Source organism: Hemitrygon akajei, chromosome 6, assembly GCF_048418815.1.
Source record: "Hemitrygon akajei chromosome 6, sHemAka1.3, whole genome shotgun sequence".
NCBI lineage: Eukaryota > Metazoa > Chordata > Chondrichthyes > Myliobatiformes > Dasyatidae > Hemitrygon > Hemitrygon akajei.
In genome coordinates this window covers 34,284,481-34,308,403 of record NC_133129.1, presented here as the reverse complement: position 1 = coordinate 34,308,403, position 23,923 = coordinate 34,284,481, and the positions used below count along the sequence as shown (strand labels likewise).

Genomic DNA, 23,923 nt, shown 5'->3' with positions numbered 1-23,923 from the left:
TGGCTGGAGGAAAGTACAAGCAGCAAGTGACCATCACACGACATCCTGGAGACTGAGGAAAGGTCTGTGGCTCCAATCGCCTTTATACCGGGGCCTGTGGGAGGAGCCACGGTCTGTGGGAGGAGCCACAGGAGCAGTCAGCGGGGGGGGGGGGGGGCGTGTCCAGACAGGTATATGTAGTTCACCACAAGGAGTACATGCTGACAGTCAGGCCCATAGGCTCAGTGGGGGAAGGCCCCAGTTTGAGGCCAGTCCTCAACTGAACAGGGAGGGACTAAGGTTAGGTGAAGAAATCCCACAATTATTGTAATCGTGTACCAACCCAGGGAGCTGTGTAAGTGGTGGGAGCGTTATTGGTTTTAGGACATGTAACTGAACACTGCCTAGCACATTGTCCATGAATATAAGAAAGAAAAGTCATTGCTTGGTTTATTGTAAATATTTTTTTTCTTATGAAGAACGTTTATTTTGGTTAAAACAGTTGCAGAGATTTTTTCTGGTAGTAGGCATTATTATCCTCTGTTGCTAAGTGTATTCACAGTCTGGGAGTTTGACTGTCCTGACCTATACTCTTTATATTGTGTTGTGGTCGGTCTGGAGTTGTTGTTTTTTTTCTTGTGTTGTGGGGCTTGGGGAGGACACTAAGCTCACTTGTCTTTAATTTAGGTGCTTTTTTGTTAAATTCTCTTCCTTTGTAGCATATTGTTATTGTATGCTTAATTTTGCACTGTATTAATGCTCCTCATTGGGATTTGGGGTTTTTAACTTGTAAAATCTTTTGAAAAACTAATAAAAAAATAGTTGCAGAGACTATCCAATTACAGCATTCTGGTGAAAAATTGCCATCCTTAAATTATATTGATTTTCTCCTGAACGGTCTCAAAATGAGCAACAAAATATTCTCTGAAGCCTGCCCACCCTGCTGAGAGGTTCTGCTTCTTGTCAACTGCAGCCTGTAAATCTATGGGGTGCATTCTCAAAAAAAAGATTAACACCTGTATGAGCTCTGGTCTTATCAGCTGCCCTGGTTTAATTCAGTCACAATGGGCTCCAGCCTCTCACATATTTTATTGAGTGTCATTCATAGGGCAGGCAAGTTCTTCCATGGCATTTACACTCAAATGTCAAAGACACTGGTCCCGGAATTTTGTCAGTGAAAAAGATTGCCGCCTTTCTTACATAAGACTGTAACTGCCTCAGCCTCTTCAACTATTGCTCAGTTGACAGCAGGTTTACATCAATTGGAGGTGCCATATTTACTCCCAAGTAACTGTTTATTGTTTGCAGTGAGGTTGCAATAAGTGCATCATTATGGCACAAGGTCTTTTCACTTCACAATCATAATAAATGTACTTGCAGCTCCCTCACTCAACTATGACAGCAATGCCCTTTATTCTTAAGGTCCCTGTCATTTATCACCCAACTTGTGGGATCTGGCTTGAGGAGTTTCCTCAGAACTGCAGAACACAGCATCCGGACCCCTCTTGAAATACACGCCATTCACTGCCAATTCATCCCAAGGGATGAATTTATCACAAATGGGGGATGACCTTTCCCTGATGCAGACTATACTACAGAAATAGATATACTGTAATACAGTTTGTAACATAAATCATTAGCTTCATCCAGGAATAAGACTATTGCAGTAGTTTTAAAGGGGAATTTGAGGAATGTTTCTTTGAGAGAGGTTAATACCTGGAACTTGCTGCCACACCCTCTTCTTGCTGGGAAGGAGGTACTGGAGCCTTAGGTAACTCACCATCAAGTTCAGGAACAGTTATCTTCCTTCAACCATTAAGCTCCTGAATCAGCACAGATAACTTCATTCGCCTCAACACTGACTGATTCTACAACCTATGGACTCACTTTCTAGGACTCAGTATTATTTATTTTCCTCTTATTAATATTATTTTGTGGAATGAGCTTCCTGTAGAAGTAGTAGAGGCCAGTTCAGTTGTGTCATTTAAGGTAAAATTGGATAGGTATATGGACAGGAAAGGAGTGGAGGGTTATGGGCTGAGTGCGGGTAGGTGGGACTAGGTGAGATTAGGAGTTCGGCACGGACGAGGAGGGCCGGAATGGCCTGTTTCCGTGCTGTGATTGTTATATGGTTATATGGTTATTATTGTTGCATGTTTATTTTTTCTCAGCTCAAGCTGCGGAATGGACACACCCAAGAACACTCACTTCTCAATTGCTAGGAACTTTTGGACTATTCTCATGGTGTTTGGTATGGTGGCTTTCTGGAGATTCACATGAATGTTGCCAGGGAAGCCTAATTGTTAGCTGCTATTTGTTGTGCTTTTACTTGCATGAAGGGATATTGTGCCACAGACTGTTGACACTGATCAACAGAAGAAACCTCTTTCATGTCAAAGTGAAAACAGATCTCTACAAAGTGATCTAAATTAATTACAATTATAAAACACAAAATATGTAAATGATTGCATCAGTATTCACTCCCTTTAATATGACACACCAAATCATCACTGGTTCAAGCAATTGGTTTTAGAAGTCACATAATTAGTTAAATGGGGATCTGTTCTTGGAGACCTGTGTGCAGTCAGGTTTTTCAATTGATTGTAGTAAAAATACACCTGTATCTGGAAGGACCAACTGCTGGTGTGAAAAAGTTATTGAAAAGCACAAATCAAGAGATGGATACAAGAAAGTCTCCAAGTCATTGAATATTCCTTGGAGTGCAGTTAAGTCAATCATCAAGAAATTGAGCAAATATGACACAGCTCTAAATTTGCCTAGAGCAAGCCATTCTCAAAAATTGAGTGACTATGTAAGAGGGGATTAGTGAGTGAGGCCACCAAGAGACCTATGACAACCCTGGAGGAGTTACAAGCTTCAGTGTCTGAGATGGGAGAGACTGCGCATACAACAACTGTTGCCCAGGTGCTTCACCAGTCACAGCTTTATGGGAGAATGGCAAAGAGAAAGCCACTGTTGGAAAAAACTCACATGAAATCTCAGCTGGAGTTTGCCAGAAGGCAGGTGGAAGACTCTGAATTCAGTCGGAAGAAGGTTCTAAGGTCTGATGAAACTAAAACTGAGCTTTTTGCCATCAGACTAAACACCACACATCATCAAAAACATACCATCCCTACCATGAAGCATGGTGGTGGCTGTATCACGCAGTGGGGATGCTTCACTGCAGCAGGCCCTGGAAGGCTTGTGAAGGTAGAGGGTAAAATGAATGCAGCAAAATACAATGAAATCCTGGAGGAAAACCTGATGCAGTCTTCAAGAGAACTGTGACTTGGGAGAAGATTTGTTTTCCAGCAAGACAATGACCCCAAGCATAAAGCCAAAGCTACACAGGAATGGCTTAAAAACAACAACGTTAATGTCCTGGAGTGGCCAAGTCAGAGTCCAGACCTCAATCCAATTGAGAATTTGTGGCTAGACTTGACAAGGGCTGTTCAGTCACAATCCCCATGCAATGTGACAGAGCTTGAACAGTTTTGTAAAGAAGAATGGGGAGAAATTGCAGTGTTCAGATGTGCGACGCTGATAGAGACCTATCTATCCACAGATTCAAGACTGTAGTTGCTGCCAAAGGTGCATCCACTAAATACTGACTTGAGGGAGTGAGTGATTATGCAAACAATTATTTTCTGTTAAAAGATTGTAATAAATTTGAAACAATTTGACACAAAAGTGTCTATTATTTTGATCAGTATTAAGAAAGCCCAATTCAATCCACTGTGATTCCAATGTTGGAAAACAATAAAACATGAAAACCTCCAAGGGGGAGGTGGATGAATAGTGTACATGCATTATGAATGTGTTTACTTATAATGACCATTTCATGCATCTCTTTCTTCTCATAACTGCTTGGGTCATCTCAGTGGTAAGTGGACAGCTCCCGTGAGAAACACCTGCAGCCATCACAGCCTGTGGTGTTGGTGGGTTTCCCTGTGCCTGCCCACTTTTTTACCACTAGTGGTTCATTTACTGTCAGTCCCAGCGCTAGTCCCAGGCTTACCTGGCAATCTCCAGGCGGCAGTCGTGTTACTCTATTTCATAAACATCTCTCCATTCCTAAAGTGAAAGGAGTACCCTAGAGTACAGATGCCATTTTCCTCCCACATTCCAAAAAACTTACAGGTTAGTACATTCAAGCAACACACACAAAATGCTGGCCAGGCAGCATCTGTGGAAAAGAGTAAAGAGAGAGCGCTTCAGGCTGTGGTGAACTACATATACCTGTCTGGACACGCCCCCTGCTGACTGCTCCTGTGGCCCCTCCCACAGACCCCGGTATCAAGGCGATTGAGGCCTGAGCCTGGCCCTCAGTCTCCAGGATGTAGTATGGTGGTCAACTACTGCTTGTTCTTTCTTCTAGTCAATAAAAGCCGATATCTCGACTTCACGTCTCAGAGAGAGTTATTGATGGTGCATCAATTTTATTGACTGGAAGTTTTAAAACATGGAAAGCATTTTACGTCCGGAAAGATTGGATTTGGACCCCCAAGACCCTGAAACAGCTCTTGCCTTTGAACTCTGGCTTGCATGCTTCCAATCATACTTGGAGGAGGTTAGTGCAACTGAACCCGCTGTTATGCACCGAATTCTCCTCTCGAGGGTCACCCCGAAAGTTTACTCACTTATCAGAGGCCGGCTGACCTACGAAGGGGCACTGGACGCCCTCAAAAGACAGTACCTGCGGCCGGTGAACACCGTCTACGCAAGACATCGCTTAGCTACGCGACGACAGCGGCCTGCAGAGTCGAGCGCCCAGTTTCTCCGAGCCCTACAGACACCCGTGCGAACTTGCGACTGCAAAACTCTCACGGTGGAACAGGATGCGGAGCTGCTAGTATGAGACGCCTTTGTTACAGGAATCAGGTCAGTGTACGTACGCCAGCGGCTGCTGGAAAATGCCGATCTTACCTTACGCTTGGCGATTGAGACGGCCGACACGCTGGAGGCTGCTCTGCACAACGCTGATGCTGTCCAGCTGCGCGATCCCCCGCTGGTTCCGTGGACACCTCAGACCCCCCCGCCGCCGGTTCCCGCGAGTGAATTCGCCAACACCGCTGCCAGTCGCGATTCCACGAACTCCCCGAACCCGACCACAGCTGCTGCCAGTCACAAGCCCATGCAGTGTTACTTCTGCGGACTCGGAAAGCACCCCTGAAAACGCTGTCCGGCCCGAGAATCGACCTGCTCCAGCTGCGGGAAGAAGGGCCATTTCGCCAAGGTCTGTAAGTCTAAACCACGAGCGGGGTCGAGCAGCGCTGCGTGTGAGGCATGGGGGCTGCCACCTTGCCTGCCCGCCTCGTGCGAGGCATGGGGGCCGCCATCTTGCATGCCCGGATGGGGGCGGCCATCTTTGTCAGCGCCAACATGCCCCGCCCCCTACCCACCGGTGCTTACCGGGCACCAAGACTGCAGTTCAACTCTGGCCACCGTAACCCTCGACCAAAGCGCCCCACACCAGCTCGCAAGGTCAATGATGGACATCCTGGTGGAGTGACACTGGACTAGCTGCCTGTTTGACACAGGCAGCACTGAGAGTTTTATTGACCCGGACACGGTGCAACGCTGCGGACTCGTGACACGGCCAGTAAGCCAGAGGGTCACCATGGCTTCTGGGTCACATTCCACAGACATCCGGGTGGGTTGTGTAGTGACATTGGTGGTGCAGGGCACAGAATATCGGAACTTTGCGCTACTGGTCATGCCTCAACTGTGCGCACCTGTGCTATTGGGGCTGGACTTCCAGAGCCACCTCGAAAGTGTGACTATGGAGTATGATGGGCCCCTCCCACCACTCACTGTCAGGAATCCTCAGTTTTGTGGGACTTCGCCATATACTCCGCTACTGACCACACACACACACCGACCCACACATCCCCCCCAGCACCATGCCGACAGCTGCGCTACTGACACCACTTGCAGCCTCTCCACCCTCAAGATCCCTCACACACCGCTGTTCGCCAAACTGACCCCCAACTGTAAACCTGTGACAACTAAAAGCAGGAGGTACAGCGCGGGGGACAGGGCCTTCATTCAGTCAGAGGTGCAGCGGCTGCTCAGGGAGAGGATCATTGAGCCAAGCACAAGCCCATGGAGGGCCCAGGTGGTTGTTGTTCAGACCAGGCAAAAAAATAGGATGGTCGTGGACTATAGTCAAACCATCAATAGGTTCACGCAGCTTGGCGCGTATCCCCTACCCCGCATCGCGGATATGGTCAACCAGATAGCTCAGTACAAGGTGTACTCGACAATAGATCAGAAATCCGCTTATCACCAGCTCCCCATCCGTCCAGAGGACCGCCCCTACACCGCCTTCGAGGTGGGCGGCAGGCTCTATCACTTCCTGCGAGTCCCATTCGGTGTCACAAATGGTGTCTCGGTCTTCCAGAGGGAAATGGACTGGATGGTGGACCAGTGCCAACTGAAGGCCACATTTCCCTATCTGGATAACATCACCATCTGTGGTCACGACTGGCCGGATCACAACGCCAACCTCCAATGATTTTTCCAAGTGGCCAAAGCCCTGAACCTTACTTATAACAGGGACAAGTGTGTGTTTGGAACCACCCGATTCGCTATCCTTGGGTATGTAGTGGAGAACGGGGTCATTGGCCCTGATCCCGACCGTATGCGCCCCCTGTTAGAACTCCCTCTTCCCACCACCCTCAGAGCCCTCAGACGGTGCCTGGGCTTCTTTTCCTATTACGCCCAATGGGTCCCTCATTACGCAGACAAGGCCCGCCTCCTGGTCAAGTCTACCACTTTTCCCCTCTCTGCCGAGGCCTGCGCGGCCTTCAGCTGCATTAAAGGGGACATTGCCAAAGCAACGATGCATGCGGTGGACGAGACCATTCCCTTCCAAGTAGAGAGTGACGCCTCCGATTTCGTGTTTGCTGCTACCCTCAATCAGGAAGGCAGGCCAGTAGCATTCTTTTCTCGTACCCTTCAAGGCTCTGAAATTCGGCACTCCGCGGTGGAGAAAGAAGCCCAGGCCATAGTGGAAGCTATTAGGCACTGGAGGCACTATCTTGCCGGCAAAAGGTTCACCTTACTGACCGACCAGCGCTCAGTTGCGTTCATGTTCAGCAACCATCAGCGGGGCAAAATCAAAAATGATACAATTTTGCGGTGGAGAATAGAACCCTCCACCTACAACTATGATATCCCGTACCGGCCTGGAAGGCTCAATGAGCCCCCTGATGCCCTATCCCGGGGAGCGTGTGATAGCGCACAGCTCGACCAACTATACACCCTCCATGCACATCTTTGCCATCCGGGGGTCACCTGATTTTACCATTTCGTGAAAGCCCGGAACCTGCCGTACTCCCTTGAGGACATCAGGACGATGACCAGGGACTGCCAAGTCTGCGCTGAGTGCAAACCGCACTTCTACCGTCCTGAAAAGGCGCAACTTATCAAGGCCACCCGCCCCTTTGAGCGACTGAGTGTTGACTTTAAGGGCCCCCTTCCCTCCACCGACCGCAATGTCTACTTTCTCAATATTATCGATGAGTACTCGCGGTTCCCCTTTGCCATCCCCTGCCTCAACATCACTACCACGTCCGTCATAAAAGCCCTGTGCCAGCTCTTCACTCTGTTCAGATATCCCTGCTATATCCACAGTGATAGAGGGTCCTCCTTTATGAGTGACGAGCTGCGCCAGTCCCTGCTGGGTAGGGGCATTGCTACTAGTAGGACCACGAGTTATAAACCGTGGGGAAATGGACAGGTGGAGAGGGAGAATGCCACAGTGTGGAAGGCCACACTTTTTGCCCTTAAGTCAAAAGGGTTGCCGGTCTCTCGATGGCAGGAAGTCCTCCCTGAGGCACTCCACTCTATCCGCTCCCTGTTATGTACGTCCACCAATGCCACCCCTCACGCGCGCCTATTCTCTTTTCCCAGGAAGTCTGCCACTGGGACCACCCTACCAGCTTGGCTGACGTCCCCAGGGCCAGTGCTGATCCGGAAACATGTGAGGAGCAATAAATACTCCCCGCTGGTCGAGAGGGTTCACCTTCTACATGCGAAGCCCCAGTATGCTTACGTGGTCTTACCTGATGGGTGGGAGGACACGGTCTCTGTCTGCGACCTGGCGCCCGCAGGAGCAGCAGACCACTACCCCGAACACTCCACGGTAACTATGAACCCTGTACCCGAGGTGACACCGCGCACACCGAGCCCTACACAGACTCCTCACAACACTCCTATACCAGGCATCTCGCACGCGCATGTACCAGGCGCCTCGCACACGCATGAGGGATCACTGACGCCTAGTGGGCTGACACCTCCAGTTAGGCCGGAACCAGCACAACCACCGTCTCCGGTGCAATCACCACCGGCACCTGTGCAATCACAGCCGGTGCTACGTAGATCACAGCGACAGATTCGACCACCTGATAGACTTAACCTGTAAATATACTTGTAAGAAACTTCGCCCCATGGGGACTCTCTTTTAAAACAAAGGGGGGGTGAATGTGGTGAACTACATATACCTGTCTGGACACGCCCCCTGCTGACTGCTCCTGTGGCCCCTCCCACAGACCCCTGTATAAAGGCGATTGAGATCTGAGCCCGGCCTCTCAGTCTCCAGGATGTAGTATGGTGGTCAACTACTGCTTGTTCTTTCTTCCAGTCAATAAAAGCCGATATCTCGCCTTCAGGTCTCAGAGAGAGTTATTGATGGTGCATCACAGGCTGAGACCCCTCATCAGGACTGATGCAGGATTTCCGAGTGGTGTTTGGATTTCCAGCATCTGCAGATTTTCTCTTGTTTGGGGTTAGTACGATAATTGGTCACATGGGTGTAATTGGGCTGAAAGAGTGTGTACTCTGCTGGATCATGAAATAATTGAACAAACATTCTAGCACACTGCTGAGGAGGTGCTGCAATAACTTCCATTCAAACAAAATGTTAAAACAAACTCACAGAATGTTTTATTTCTACTGCCCACTTACTTCCTCAGGGGAAAGTAAGTGACTCCATTGCATTATTCCCAAAGAGTGTTGAGAAATTTATCCCATCCAATACTTATCCCTTAATCAGTGTTACTGGGGAAAAAAAAACATTTGGCTATTTCTGTTTATGGGAATTTACTGTGCAATAAACTGCTTTCTGAGCATCCAATCAGACTGGCTGACTTCTATGGGAAAGAAATGGAGGAAACGCACTTTCTCAAATTTTACGTTTGAAAGACAAAAGTCTGACTTGGATAATGTGCAACTGAGTAGCGGACTGTATTTGCAGTGTAATGTACACAAAATGCTGGAGCAACTCAGCAGTTCGGGCAGCATTTATGGAAAGCAAGGAAGTGTCAATGTTTTGGGCCGAGACACTTCATCAGGTCCACTCTGTTCCTTTCCACAGATGCTGCCTGATCTGCTGAGTTCCTTCAGCATTTTGTGTGTGTTAATCTGATATGCAGCCTGTGCAGAATCTCCCGTGTTAAAGACTGTATCTTGTGTATCTTGCATGGAGAGATTTGGTAATTATTATTTTTCTTCTAAGAGGTGAGAATATGACCTCTGAACTAAGCTGTTCACACCTTGTGATATAATAGTATCTGTTAAGCATTCAATCCTGCTGGTCCTGATTGGCTGTACGGGATCCAGTGAAATACATTTTTGCCATATTCCCTAATGGTTGGTGTCCCAATTTCTGCTCAAGTGTCAGAGTTAAGATATCACAATCGTGACAGGAACTAGTACGGCTGAAGCTATCTTTGAAACTCTAATGGGAAAAAGATGAGTTTGGAATTTACAGCAGTACCTGTCTGTATCCGCTGCTGAGACAAGGCAGGGAATGTATGTACTTCCCCCAATCCTGACCTGAAAAAACCTTTCAAACAATATCCCTTAGGTGTAGGTCTTCTAAAGAATATCGTAAATACAGACCTGTAGTTTCCTCTCCCAGATATCATTAAATTTGCTGCATATCCCTGTCCTTGGAGTCATAATCTGGCAATGATGGGAACTGAATTTCAGATTATTAGACCAAAACTCTTGACCGCTGATGTTACTCCTTTATTAGCGTGCCTTCTGAATGTCACTTACAGACTCCATTATATAGCACATACAAAATTCGTTAACCCTGCAATATATATAATGAGGGGAGGAAATTAAAACTGTATCTGGTTAATAAAAAGGTGAATGTCGTGACAGCAAATCAGACAAGCATGGAGAATGTTTTCATCAACACACAGCATCCCTGCTGTGCACAGGGAAACGAATGCTAAGAAATGCAGGAAGCTTCATGCACCTACCCTGTATTTAAATCACTACCAACGTCACAAGCAGCAGAGGAACAAGCTGCAGTTGGCAACTTAACAAGGAGTGATAACAGAGCGCCGTGTACTTTCTATGGATTTGCTGCTTATCGTTTGTAGCAGCAAAATTAAGCACTGGGCAGTATGGATGGCTTTGATGAAAATGTTGGATCCCTGAAGCCAGATGCCGTAACTGTCTGTGATAAACTTGAACTTGCAGACAACGGGACAAAACAGAGGCCTATCTCAAGTGAAATTAATGCAGATTTTAATTGTGGCATATCAATGCCAGCATAGTTTAGTAGCATTTTGAAAAAAGGAATGTTTCATATTTTATGTACTGCTAGCTATACTGATCTCTGATCTATACTCAGTCTGCAGGAATATAAAGGAATGTGATAGTGTAGTGCCTGTTCACCACAGATGCCCTTGGGATACTTTGGAGGGGAGGGAGGAGGAATGATCGAGAAATTTTAGCTTCCAGCCATTTGCTCTGAGGTCTTGTTTGCTCTCCTGCAGGGCAGAGCATCAAACTGCTGGATTATGCACAGACAAGAGCTGAAGCCTGTGGCAGACGATCGTTTGCTCTGAGTACTAAACTTAAAACAGAACTGAAGTATATGGAACTGTCTGACTGCATCACTGATTCTTTGACCGGTATTTCCCACTGGAAAAGTGGAATTGCTAAAGTTGCCCTGAAGCATTTTTCCAGATCATACACATTCAATAGTTTCAAAGAACAATAGTTTGGCAAATTCTGCGCCTTAAAATGCAACTTCGTTACTTCTTCTAATTTGGACTTGGATTCACAGCGTAGGGTCCTTTTGTTGCACGTTATTGTTTGGATTTTACCCAACAATGCACCATAACCTAGCAACCCACCACCCACGCCATAGCCTCTTCTCACTGCTGCCATCAGGTAGAAGGAACAAGAGCCTCAGGACTCGCACCACCAGGTTCAAGAGCAGTTACGATCCTTCAACCATTAGGCTCCTGAACAAGAGGGAATAACGGCACTAAACTTTGCATTTTTCAAGGACTCTTTATCTCATGTTCCCCTTATTTATTGCTATATGTTTATATTTGCATTTGCACAGTTTTTTGTCCTCTGCGCTCTGGTTGATCTTTCATTGATCCTGTTATAGTTACTATTCTATAGACTTGCTGAGTATGCCCACAAGAAAATGAATCTCTGGGTTGTAATAATAAAATTTACTTTGTGCCAGAAGACAGATGAGTAGCATTGCCATCACTCGAGTCAAGAATAATGTTTTCCCAAGGAGTTGTTTATTGATTGGTCCTCGGGTAGCTGTAGAGGCAGATCTGGGATCCACGTATTCTGATGCAGTGTGGCCAAGAGTAAGTGGTGATGTGGAGTGATGGAAGCAGGGAGAGCAATTTGAAGTCTTACAAAGCCAAACTGCGTCACATATGAATGAGGTTGACCTTAAAGTGTCAGGGCACATGGATGCAGCCTAAAACAAATAGAGGGGCTAATTAACACAGAAGAAGGTGACAAAGCTATGATTTCTTGGCATGACATTATTGAAAAGGCACGTTGGGGCTGTGAGCAAGGGAAAAAAAGCAACAGACTGAAAGATATTCTTCCGCAGTCTAAAAAAGCCTATTGCGAGTCAAAGTAGTGTACAATGACTGGGAAACAGCAGGGAGTGGATCCACTCAGTGACAGACAGTGATCACAGCAAACTCACTCTATAATTATCCTACACATGGCAGCAAGTACTTTTTACATACCTTGCTTTCCGTGTCACCTTTCTGAGACACGCTTTTTAAGTCAGAATCTCTGAAGAGAAATCCAAGACAAGTACTTCTAATTGGAAGTCCCAATTGAAAAAAAAATTCCACTTTCCTCAAATCCAGAGTTGGCCAGCACAGTGCAATAGCGAGCTCCACCACACGGTGTCACTGAAAACATGCCTCTCAACTTCCTCTCTACCACCCTGGCAGCCATGTTACTTGGCCATTCACTGCTGCTCGTGAATTTTTATTTACTGCTTGTAGCTCACTTTATGTTCATTGCCACTGACCTTTCGGTGGTCCCATATCCTTGCTTTTTCCTTCCTGGCCGCCTCCTGGTGCTTTTCCTTTGCTGACCTTCCTGCCGTTGCTCCCAGTACCTCTCAGCAGCCTCCTGACTGTGCACACTATTTCGTTATCTTTTACTTCACCTTCTCTGAACCACACATGCCTGCATTTCTTCCCCATCTGTGCCAGGCTGCAGTTCATCCCTATAATCTCCAAAAGAGCAACTTCTGAAAGAATCAGACTCATAAGACATAAGAGCAGAATTAGGCTGTTTGGCGCATCAAGTCTGCTCTGCCGTTCCATCAAGGCTGATTTATTACCCCCCTCAATCTCATTCTCCTGCTTTCTCCCCATAACCTTCGATGCCTTTAATAATCAAGAATTTATCAACCTCCACCTTAAATATATACCCAATGGCCTGGCCTCCACAGTGAATGCCACATATTGACCACCCTCTGGCTAAAGAAGTTCCTCCTCATCTGCCCTAAAGGGACAACTTTGTTTAATCAGGTTTATTATCACCGACATACGTTGTGAAATTTGTTTTTTTTTGTGGCTGTAGAACAGTGCACTACTCTATTGCATAAGTACCTATTGTAACTTTTGGTACAATATACCATAAGTTGCAAGAGGAAATGTATATTAAAAAAAGTAAGTAAGTAGTGCAACAAAGAGCAAAAATTGTGAGGAAGTGTTAAAAAGGTTCATTGTCCATTCACAAATCTGATGGCAGAAGGGAAGAAACAGTTGCTAAAGCATTAAGTGTGTGCCTTCAGGTTCCTGTATCTCCTCCAGGATTGTAGTAATGAGAAGAGGGCAAGTCCTGGGTGATGGGGGTCCTTCATGACAGATGCCACCTTTTTGAGGTTTTGTCTTTTGAAGATGTCCTCAATGCTGGGGAGGCTAGTGTTCATGATGCAGCTGGCTGAGTTTGCAACTCTGCAGCTTTTTCTGATCCAGTGCAGAGGTCTCTCCATATCACAGTGATGCAACTAGTAATAATCTCTCCATGTTACATCTGTAGAGCTTGAGTCTTTGGTGACATACCAAAAGTAATCTCAAAGGCTTCCAAGACAAAGCAGGGAACAGACTATAGATTGTAAGAGAGATGTTACTTCTCAGTTTTCCTGTAACATTGGGAACAGTTTTTTTTTACCCAAAGGCCATACTGTTTCCTTAACCTTCCTTTCTCTGTCTTCGATCAACACCTGTCCTAAAGAATAGTCTTCCTGTCACCTTTCTGCAGAGGACTTTGTGCTTTCTGGAGTTAGTGCCAGATTTAAAAAGCAACCGAGGCCCGTAGGGATTTTCTGCATAACTTGAGAATGTGGATCCATCGCTTGTGGAGTTTATCACCAAATGTAAAAATTGAGTGAAGTTTGTCATGATTTTCTGTGGAGCTTGAAATCATTTGGGTTATTCGGCATTTGGCAAGGGCTAAGTTAAAAAAGTGAGGTTTAAGCAAAATGGCCATTGTTGGAGCCTCCGATTGAGAAGATTTGACTGATCTTTCTGCTTCTGTCATGTTCTCAGTATTATTTATTTACCATTTATTTATTACTATTGTTACTTTTTTCTCAGCTGAAGTTGGTATAACCCAAGATATGGGCTTTGCCAAGTTCGATTGCTAGGAACTTTTGGACTATTCTAGTGACGTTCAGTACTGTGGCTTTCTGAAGATTTACATAAATATTGCTGGGTAGGCCTACTGGTTTAATGCTATTGTGTAAAGACATTGGGATGATACCAGTTGCAGTTCGTACTATTGGGACAATGTATACCCTGTTCATGTTCCATAGTCTTTCGATTTCCTCTTTTAATCCAGAATATTTCAGCAATTTTCACACATTGATTTCTGTAAGCTAAGTGTGTTTGGAATGTCCTATTTGTAATAATAGATCGAATGTAATATAATTTGTAGGACTCTGTCTCTACAGCTGAATCAGGCTTGTATTTATAGTAAGGTATGGTAGCTTCTATATGTTTGTATTGTAAATTGCAATATTTTGGTGAATGATGTTTGCCACTTGATAGTGCCTGTGTAAATACTCAGACTGACACAAACTGCTGCAGGATCCTGTAATGTGTTGGGATTGTTTCTGGTCTCTCTTGGCATTTTCTGTATTGATCATCTTGAATTTGTTGGTCTTTTATTATGTATTTTTGATTTTTTTTTTGTGTTAACTACCTGGTCCTCTTTTCCTTCTGTTTCTAGAAAGAGGTCTCCAACTCTGAGCCAGGCCTTCGACCTTTCCGTGTCGACATCTAGTCTGCTCAGACTGTGGGAATGTCTTCCATTGAGGGTCATGCTCTTCCATTTGTTGACCTTTTCTTCTTTTGTGATAAGTTCTTCATTTTTCTGGGTCATGATTTCATTTAAGTTTAGTGGTGTGTACTTCTTATCAGATTTGCATGTGCTCGCGTTGAGTCCTGAATCCTGTTTTCATTGATGAAAATATATCCTCAGAAGTTTTATCTTGCTGTTGCATAAATTTTTTATGACAGCTATTCCTCTTCTTCCTTCTATCCTAGGTAGTTTTAAGCTAAGTGTGGTTGAGTGTACATAGTGTTTTCTAAATTTTTCATTTCAGTTCTTATTTTTCTTTGTAAATTTTCCAGATCTGTCTTGGCCCAAAATATTATCCCAAAAGAATACGTTAATATGGGTATAGTGAAAGTGTTTATTGCCTTTGCTATATTTTTATCTTTGAACTCTGGCAGATTTTCTTAAGCCTTGAAGTAAATTCTGTCGAAAGTTTTCCCTTCATCGCACTATGATCTATTTTCTTACCTTGTTGATATGTCAGATACTGCTATGTTTCATCGGTTGTATTGTATCCTGCTGCTCTGTTTTATATTCTACTAGCTCCATTGCACCTTTATGTTTAATATTTTACTGTTACTCATCCAAAGTTCATGTTTATATCTTCTATTCTGCTATTTAAATTAATTGCTTTAGCTTTACTGATGAAGGAGCATATAATTTCAGATAGTCTACGTAGAGAAGGTGTGTCAAGGTATTACTTGCTTGGTTGTTTTTGATTTGATACCCTATTTTTGTCTGATTCAGTAAATTAGAGAGTGGCTTTAAAGCTGGACATGACCAAAGTGGAATTAGAGATTGGCCCTGGAAAATGTCTAATTATTATTATTTTAATTTTTTTTTCTCAGCTCAAGCTGGTAAAACCTGAGGTACAGCCATAGCCAAGCACACTCATTTGTCAATTGCTAGGAACTTTCGGACTATTCTGGTGGTGCTTAGTATTGTGGCTTTCTGGGAATTTACATAAATACTGCTGTGCATGCCTAATTAGTTAATGCTATTGAGTAGTGACTTTGGGATAATACTATTTATAGATATTATAATTGAGACAATCCATACTGTGTTCATGTTCCAAAGTCTTTCAATTTCCTTATTTAATTCAGCATATTTCTGGTTTTTTCCCATTTATTTCTGTATTCAGTATTATATGTGTTTGGAATGGCTATGTCTATCAAGTAAGTTGTTCTTCTTCGTTTATCCTGTAAAATCATAGCCCGACAGCCATTATGGATTGTCGTTCCATACGATTATTGTTACCTATCGTTGTATTTGCACCGTTTGCTTTCTTTCACACATTGGTTGTCTGTCAGTATTTACGTTTGTGCAGTTCATCGATTTGATAGTCTTTCTTTGCTCTAATGTGATTCCCTGCAAGAAAATGTGGGTAGTATACAATGACATATATGTACGTTGATAATAAATTTACTTTGAACTTTAAACTTTAATTGTTTTTGCCTCCTTGTGTTCCTTCCCTTGCCAGCACGCACCAAAGAGTGAAGCGGAGAAATAGTGAAAGCAATAAGGGGACTGCAGGGGCACGAGATCGATGAGCTCCTTGCTATTCTCATCCATGACAAGAAAAGGGCAGAGAGAGCCAAAAAGGAAGAAGGAAACAGGATCAGAAGAAGCAAGTAGGATTGAAAGGTGGAAAGCAGAGATGGGTATTATCTGATCTAACATGTACAAAGTAACAAACTCATATTCCACTACAAGTCTACAAGAGAGTGACAGATCGGAATGGATCAAATTCAGAGTTGGCCGTCAAGAGGGCAGAAGTCCATCCTTCGCTGTCCGTATGGAATGGCAAAGAACAGAAATAGGAAGTGCTTGTGATGTCGGCTCCTAGATGACAAATGCACAAAGCTAGCTGATATCTTGGCGTGCGATGGCGGTAAATGTTGTCAGAATGCCAGTGATGATGAAGTAATGGCATATGTGCACAGCTTGATATCATCAGTACCAGTGTCTGAACAGGGAGACGAACACATCAGAGGGAAGACATCTGAGGACACGGATAGACCGACTCTCTGAGCAGCTGCACAAGATGGATAGCTGGAGTGAAAGCTGCCCGATTTTTGAGGAAACAGTAGCCTATTAGAATTACAGACTTGGGGTCTCAGAGATCAAATATTCAGCTCTCACAGAGGCAGAACAATTGTAATTTCTTCCAGCTTGCATTAAAAAAATTGCTCCCGTGGGGTGTTCTGACACTGAGAAATGCTCGCATATCCCACGTGGCTTATTGTTGGCCAAGACAAGAGCAGGATACGAGCAATCTAGTACTCATGTCTCATTTATCAGCAAGGGAACAGGTATGTGTCTAGTTAACGTGAGAGCACAGAGGAAAGTTGCTTTGCTTCCGTAGGAATGCCAAAAAAGTGCTCAGCAGTCACGGGCTGTTATTCCAATTATCCAGGAGTCTGCTCTTTGACAAGTGCCAGCCAGAAATGATTCAATCAAGCATTGAAATTAGCATTGTGGAAAAAGATAATAAAACAGAAATTCCGAGCAATGTTGGCTCTCAAAAGCAACAGTTATTTATGTTTGTAGAAGAAATGAAATAGCTTCTTACGCTCTATCTGATCTATCCCTTTAATCCATATTAGCAATTGAATTAAAGCAATACAATCTATTTGTAAATACCAGCCTGATTCACTTCATCATGTGGCTCTGGTGAAGTCGGAATGCACCGAACTTCAGAGCTAATGTATCCTTCCCTAGCTGAGGTTGAATCGGAACTTTCTACAATTGGAGTATCCCCTCCAGTTCCATTGTCTGGAAACTGGTCGCCAGTCACATGTCATCTAATCACACCAGGTATTCCTTACCCTTCCGAAATGTAGCTCCATTCAGGTAGGTGAAACTGACTTTCAGAAGCACAGCCACAGTCAAATCAGTGCTATCAACCAGGTGTATATTTCTAGGCAAAATGCCTTTATGCCTTCTTAAAATACAACTACACATGCTGTACCACCTTGTTTATTTTGTGCTCCCATCCACTTATATTAATTTCACAGTATGTCTGCATAGATACACTAGGAACAGAAAAAAATTGCCAGTATATTCCTCAAGCTTGGCAGGATAGTACTATTTTGCTGATCTTTTGAACCTCAATTCTATATTCTTATGTACAATGAGATAACATTTCTTTCTTGCCTCTCAAGTACTTGTCTATCTTTATCTTAAAAATACACAAGTCTTTGTTTCTACTGCTCATTCAGGAGCTTTGAAAGATTTATGATACTCTTGGAGAAAGAAATCCACCTCATTTCTGCCACATGTTGGGTGACCCTTAATTTTTAATCAGTGATCCCTAGTTTGAGATGCTTCTGTAGAAGGAAATGTCATCTCCACATCCGCTAGTCAAGATCCTTCAAGATCTTATGTTTCAATCAGGTTATTTCTCACTTTTCTAAATTCCAGAAGTTAAAAAAACTCATCCGATGAGGAAATTGAATCCTTCCAGTTCTCAGTCTCGTAAACTTCCTCTGCACTATTTCCAATGCTTTCATATACTTCTTTATGTACGGACATCTGTACTCTTCAGGGTATTGCAAAATCTGTTTCACCAATGTCCTGTGTAACTAAAGTATAAGTCCTGTACTTTTGTTTTCCCCTTCTCTTCCAAAAGACAATAATATTCAGTGCACTTTTTAATTACTTGCAGATTCATCTGCTTTTCAGGGCTCTGTAAACTATTTCCATTTAGAAATACAATATATACTTCCTTTAATTTTCTGACTAACAAATCCACATTATTCCTCATTAAAATCCATTAGCCATATCTTTGCCACTCATGCAACCTGCCATCATCCCTCTTGAACTGCACACAGTCATAAAACTTGCTCTTCCACCATTCCCTGTTCCCACTGACACAAAACAGTGTTCTATTATCTTTTAAATGCAGAATTTCAAATTCATGTTCAGTTTATTGTCATTCACCTGTAGACATGTATACAGCAAACCAAACAACGTTCCTCTGGACCAAGTGCACAATACAGTACATATAATTCACACGCACACAACACGTAAAGAATGAGAAAGAGCTCAAATTGCCTGAATTCAGTACCAACAATATTCTTACCTGTTTTCTGTCTGAAATTTCTGAATGAAAGTTATCTTCATTCTGCTGTTATCAACATTAGGAAAGCTGATAAAACCTGCAAAGGAAAGGAAAGGGCATTAGCTGCTTGATCACTTCTCACCTCAAATACAGTACCTCTATTCAAGTCACAAAATACCACAAAAGATGTCGAAATCCACAAGGCATATGAAAGAGGTATTTTAAAAACTAAATCTTGCTTTGAACATGGCACATAATTCCAGCTATGAAGGACAGCAATATTCAGATTGCAATGCTTTATAAACATGATGTAATAACTCTCGGTTGGAATCTTTATGCTATTTTCAGGAACAAGTTCTAAGTTCAAGGTATAAAGTAAATTTATAATCAAGGTACATCTTGCATTGTTTGACCCAGTTTATCTCTTAAGTAAGCCCTTAATTGAAAATAACAGAAGAGAGTGTTATTAATAATGTTAATGCTGAAACCTAACAAAATAGAAATTTTAATTCAAAAAGGAAAAATTAAAAAAATTTACTTCTTGTATGTATAATTTGATTCAAAAACAGACACTTAAACAAGGAATTCATAAGTCAGACAAAAATGGGAAACAGATTTGAATATTAAAATTGATGAAACAAGTTGGTCAAGACTATGTCTTGACAGTATGACAAATACAATAAATGTCTGACTTAGATTAGTACAATACAATTTTTTACATCAACTATATATTACACCGCAAAAAATAAACAGATTAAACCCAAATTTATCTGATCAATGTTTTCGATGTAATCAAGAAATTGGTACTTTTTTACACTCTACTTGGTCTTGTTTTAAAATTCAACGTTTTTGGATAAATTTAAGAGTTTTATTGGAACAAATTATTGGAACACAACTTCCACATAACCCAATATTATTTTTACTAGGTGATATTGAAGGGATAAAACTGAAACCTAAATTGAACAAATATCAGAATGAATTTATAAAAATTTATAAAAATTGCATTGGCAGTAGCCAAAAAGGCTATCGCAGTTACTTGGAAATCGGATTCATACTTAAGTATGGATCATTGGAATAATGAAATTTTTAACTGCATTCCACTTGAAAAAATTACTTATAATTTAAGGAATAAATATGACATATTTCTGAGAATTTGGCACCCTTATTTACAAAAGATAGTATTACATATATCGGTGCTCGGAAGATAAAGTTATTGGTCCGCTGGGGAAATAAATAAATACATATATTAAAGCTATTTTGAATTCCATGGAGCATGTGGGGATCTTCCGATATCCAGGCATTCTTTCTTTCTCTTTTTTTTTAGATGTTATGGGGGGAGGGGTTAAGGGGAGGGGGAGGGTTGATATATTATTCTATTACTCTATTCATTCTATGTAACCATCTTAAAAATCGAATAAAATTTTTTTAAAAAAGGTACATCGTGCATAAGCCTGAGATTTATTTTCATGCAGCATTCACAGTAAATCCAAGAAACAAGAGAGACTCAATGAAAGACCGTGCCCAACAAGATAGACCAACAACCAATGTGCAAAAGACAACAAACTGTGGAAATACAAAAAGGAAAAGAGGAACTAATAATAATAATAAATAAATAAGCAATAAATATTGAGAACATGAGGTGAAGAGTCCTTTAAAATGAGTCCAAAGGTTGTAGTAACAGATCAGTGACGAGGCAAGTGAAATTTAGCGAAGGTATCCCTTCTGTTTCAAGAGCCTGATGGTTGAGGGTAATAATTGCTTCTGAACCTCACCATGTGGGTCCTGGGCTCCCGTACCACCTTCCTGATGCAGCAGTAAGAAGGGAGCATGGCTGTGAAGCAACCAGTCAAGATACTCTCCACTACACATCTATTGAAGTTTCTCGACATGTTGGATCTCCGTAAATTTCGAAGGAAGTAGAGAGGCTGCCATGCTTTCTTTCTGATGGCACCAGGACAGGTTCTCTGAAGTGAAAATGCCAAGGAATTTAAAGTTTCGGACCCTCACTCCCTCTGATCCCCCAATGAGGACTGGCTCTTAAGCTTCCACTTTCCTCCACCCGAAGCCAATAATCATCTCCTTGGTCTTGCTGACAACTTCATTCACCATATACATTTACACATACTAGAAATTTGCTTTGAGGTGTTGGATGTGCAACAGAAACAATGTTCAACAATGAAAATGAATGAAGAATAACATACAAATGCAGTCAGAGATTAAGGGACAGATATGGAATAAAATGTTGATACATTCATAAATATCGTGTACTTACAATGTGAACAGCATGGTGCTTACAGTGCAGTGCAATGATCAGGATAATGGGCAAAGGGGAGTGGTGGGGGAAAACTAAATTAATTGATCAGATTAACAACTTCAGAGGAAGAAACTTTTAAGATGGGGTGATTTTTTTGTTTTACTAGCCAGATTTTGAACTAGGTTCAGATTTTTTTTTTTGTAGTACTTTCCAGAAGGGAGCTTTAGGAAAAGGCAGTTTGCAGGGTGGATAGTGTCCGCATGATTTTTCCTCTCCGCTTCTTTGTTCCGGACTTATACAAGTCCTGCAGTGAACACTTCAAATATGTTGTTGCAGAGACGAGAGCAGCATGCAGGAGTTACATCACAGAGCATGTCTTACAAGCACCCTTGCTAGATTCCTTCAGGATGGAAGGCTGACCTGCTATGAAACTAGCACATTGCTAACAAAACTCGGATGAAAGGTTAGCAACCCTTTCTGCCTGACCTACTGATTATTTCCATCATTTTCCATGTTTGTGGCAAAGGGGACTGCAGGCTCCAGTTTTTCACTCTTGCTGCTTGTAAGAAACAGTGCAACTGAAAAATATTGTTCCTGCAGTTGGGCAGAGAACAGTGTCAGCCACTTAGATAGAACACTACAGCACATTCCAGGCCCTTCGGCCCACAATGTTGTGCTGAGCTTTTAACCTACTTAAATCAATCTGACCCCTCCCTCCTACATAGCCTTCCATTTTTCTTTCATCCATGTGCCTATCCAAGAGTTTCTTAAATGTCCCTAATGTGTTTGCCTCGACCACCACTCTCCATTCCACAAACTTACCACTGCATAAAAAGCTTACCTCTGTCACCCCCCTATCCCTTCCTCTAATCACCTGAGCAGTGTCCCCTCTCACACTAGCCGTGCGAAAATGTCTCTAGCTGTCCACTCTGTCTATGCCTCTTACCATCTTATAAACCTTTGTGAAGATACTTCTCATCCTCCTTCGCTCCAAAAGAAAAGCCATTGCTTGCTGAACCTATCTTCATAAGACTTTATCTCCAGATGGACCACTCCACTTTAAACTAAAAGAATACACTACAGTCCTCATGGACCCTGCTGTGAAAAATTGGGTTTGAATTTTCCACGGATCAAGTCATAGGATTATCATCCACGTAACAGTATCGGAATCAGGTTTATTATCACCGGCAGGTGTTGTGAAATTTGTTAATTTGATGGCGTTGTTAGCTGGTCATTCACATAACAGACATGCTGTACCTGGGTGCATTACAACTGAAGAAGAAAAATAAAATCATTTCATTCCATCATTGGCAGGTGGTTAGCTTTGGGGTTTTAACAATCTCTTGCAGCGCAAATCCCTACACTGTACCCTGTGGAGGCGGTCCTATTCAAAGGATTGGCCCTTATATCGAGGAATACAGTGTTTGAGAAACTGGAGTAATTCCCCAATCTCCTGAACCTCAGTGAAAAGACACAGAAGCCTTGCCGTCCTTTATGTTGTTGCTTTTGACCAAATGTCACAGAGTGCTCTCTATCTGCAGCACCCTTTTGGTATCCTGATCTCAGAGTATGGCCAGATATTAATTTTGAAATACATGAATTCAAACGATTGCAGGCACAATTCCAGGCTCAGGAAGTCTCGCTGTTTTTCTAATAGGTAAGCTTAAGAACAAATGCCCTTCTTTACATTCATTATCATTTTGGCTATGAACTGACACATAAAAGCATGGACCTCAAGAATCAGGTGTCAGGTTAAACACCAACTCTCTCCGAATTGCAATGAACTCATGAAGCAGCTTGGCTCAGTGGCAGCATTCTCACTCCTGAAATAGATGTTCAAACTACAATGTGTCAGCACTTTAAGCATATCATTTTAGCTTACAGTTCAGTGCAAGACTGAGGACGTGTAGAACACAGCAGGAAGCAGGTTGAGGAGCAACATCTCATACTCCGACAGGGTAACCTCTAACCTCTGGTTCTTGATGAACCAGAACATCAATTTCTCTAACTTCTGGTAATTTCTTCCCCACTTCATCCCCTTCTCTCTTTTTTCATTCTTCATTCTGACACCCCTCTTACTGCTTCTCTTCTCCTTACCTGTGAATCACCTCCCAGTGGTGAACCTCCTCTCTCCCTTTTTCCCAAGGTTCACTGTCCTCTCCTATCAGATTCCTTCATCTTCAGCTCTTTATCATTTCCACCTATCACCTCCTAGCTTCTTACTTCATCCACCCTCCTTTCTCCTCATCTAGTGTCACCCAAAACCTGCCAGCCTGTATTCCTTCCCATCCCCTCACCTTCTCATTCTGGCTCCGTCCCCCTTCCTTTACAGTCCTGATGAACAGTTTTGGCCTAAAACATCGACTGTTTATCTCTCTCCATAAATCCTGCATGATATGCTGAGTTCCTCAAACATTTTGTGTATGTTGATCTCGATTTTCATTATCTGCAGAATTTCTTGTGTGAGGCCAGCACTGACTCTACCTCAGCAAATTTAAACTGAGTAGTTGGTGGAAAAGCCGGCTGGTGGCACAGTAACATCAGCGCTGGACTCCGGAGTGAAGGTTCCCGAGTTCGAACCCAGTCGAGCCGCTCCCGGGCACGCTTTCCATCCGTGTCGGGTTGAGTGTAAAGCTTGCAATTTGACCTCGTTAAAAAAAAACACTGCGCTGTGAGAAGGACGTGGAGGACAACTCATAGAATCTTTCCTCCAAGACAACCACTTGAAAAAATAAGTGGTCGCCGAGGCCCTGGCAGAGTATGGCACACACACACACACACAAAATATTGTCCCTTGTATAGGTGAGTTGTAGGATCTGGGGTGGGAGAGGGTTTAAAGAATATAGAGAGAATAAAATGGGATTAAAAGGCTCTGGCAGAGTATGGCACACAAGAAAAAAGGTGGTGGAAGCTTTGGTGGAGGCAATACTTTGCGAATAGCGACCATAATTCAATAAGTTTCTAGGTAATTATGGAAAAGG

The 23,923-nt window shown here is 43.1% G+C and overlaps 1 protein-coding gene across 13 annotated transcripts in view; it reads right to left on the bottom strand.

The window, feature by feature from the left end:
* The window catches only part of LOC140728939 (teneurin-3), a 2,305,574-nt gene that overhangs the window by 646,090 nt on the left and 1,635,561 nt on the right, over window positions 1-23,923 (bottom strand). For all 13 annotated transcript variants that reach the window (XM_073048051.1, XM_073048055.1, XM_073048053.1 and 10 more), the window contains one exon: window positions 18,710-18,785. The gene's annotated coding sequence lies outside the window, so the exon portion shown is untranslated. The remainder of the gene's footprint in view (window positions 1-18,709; window positions 18,786-23,923) is intronic.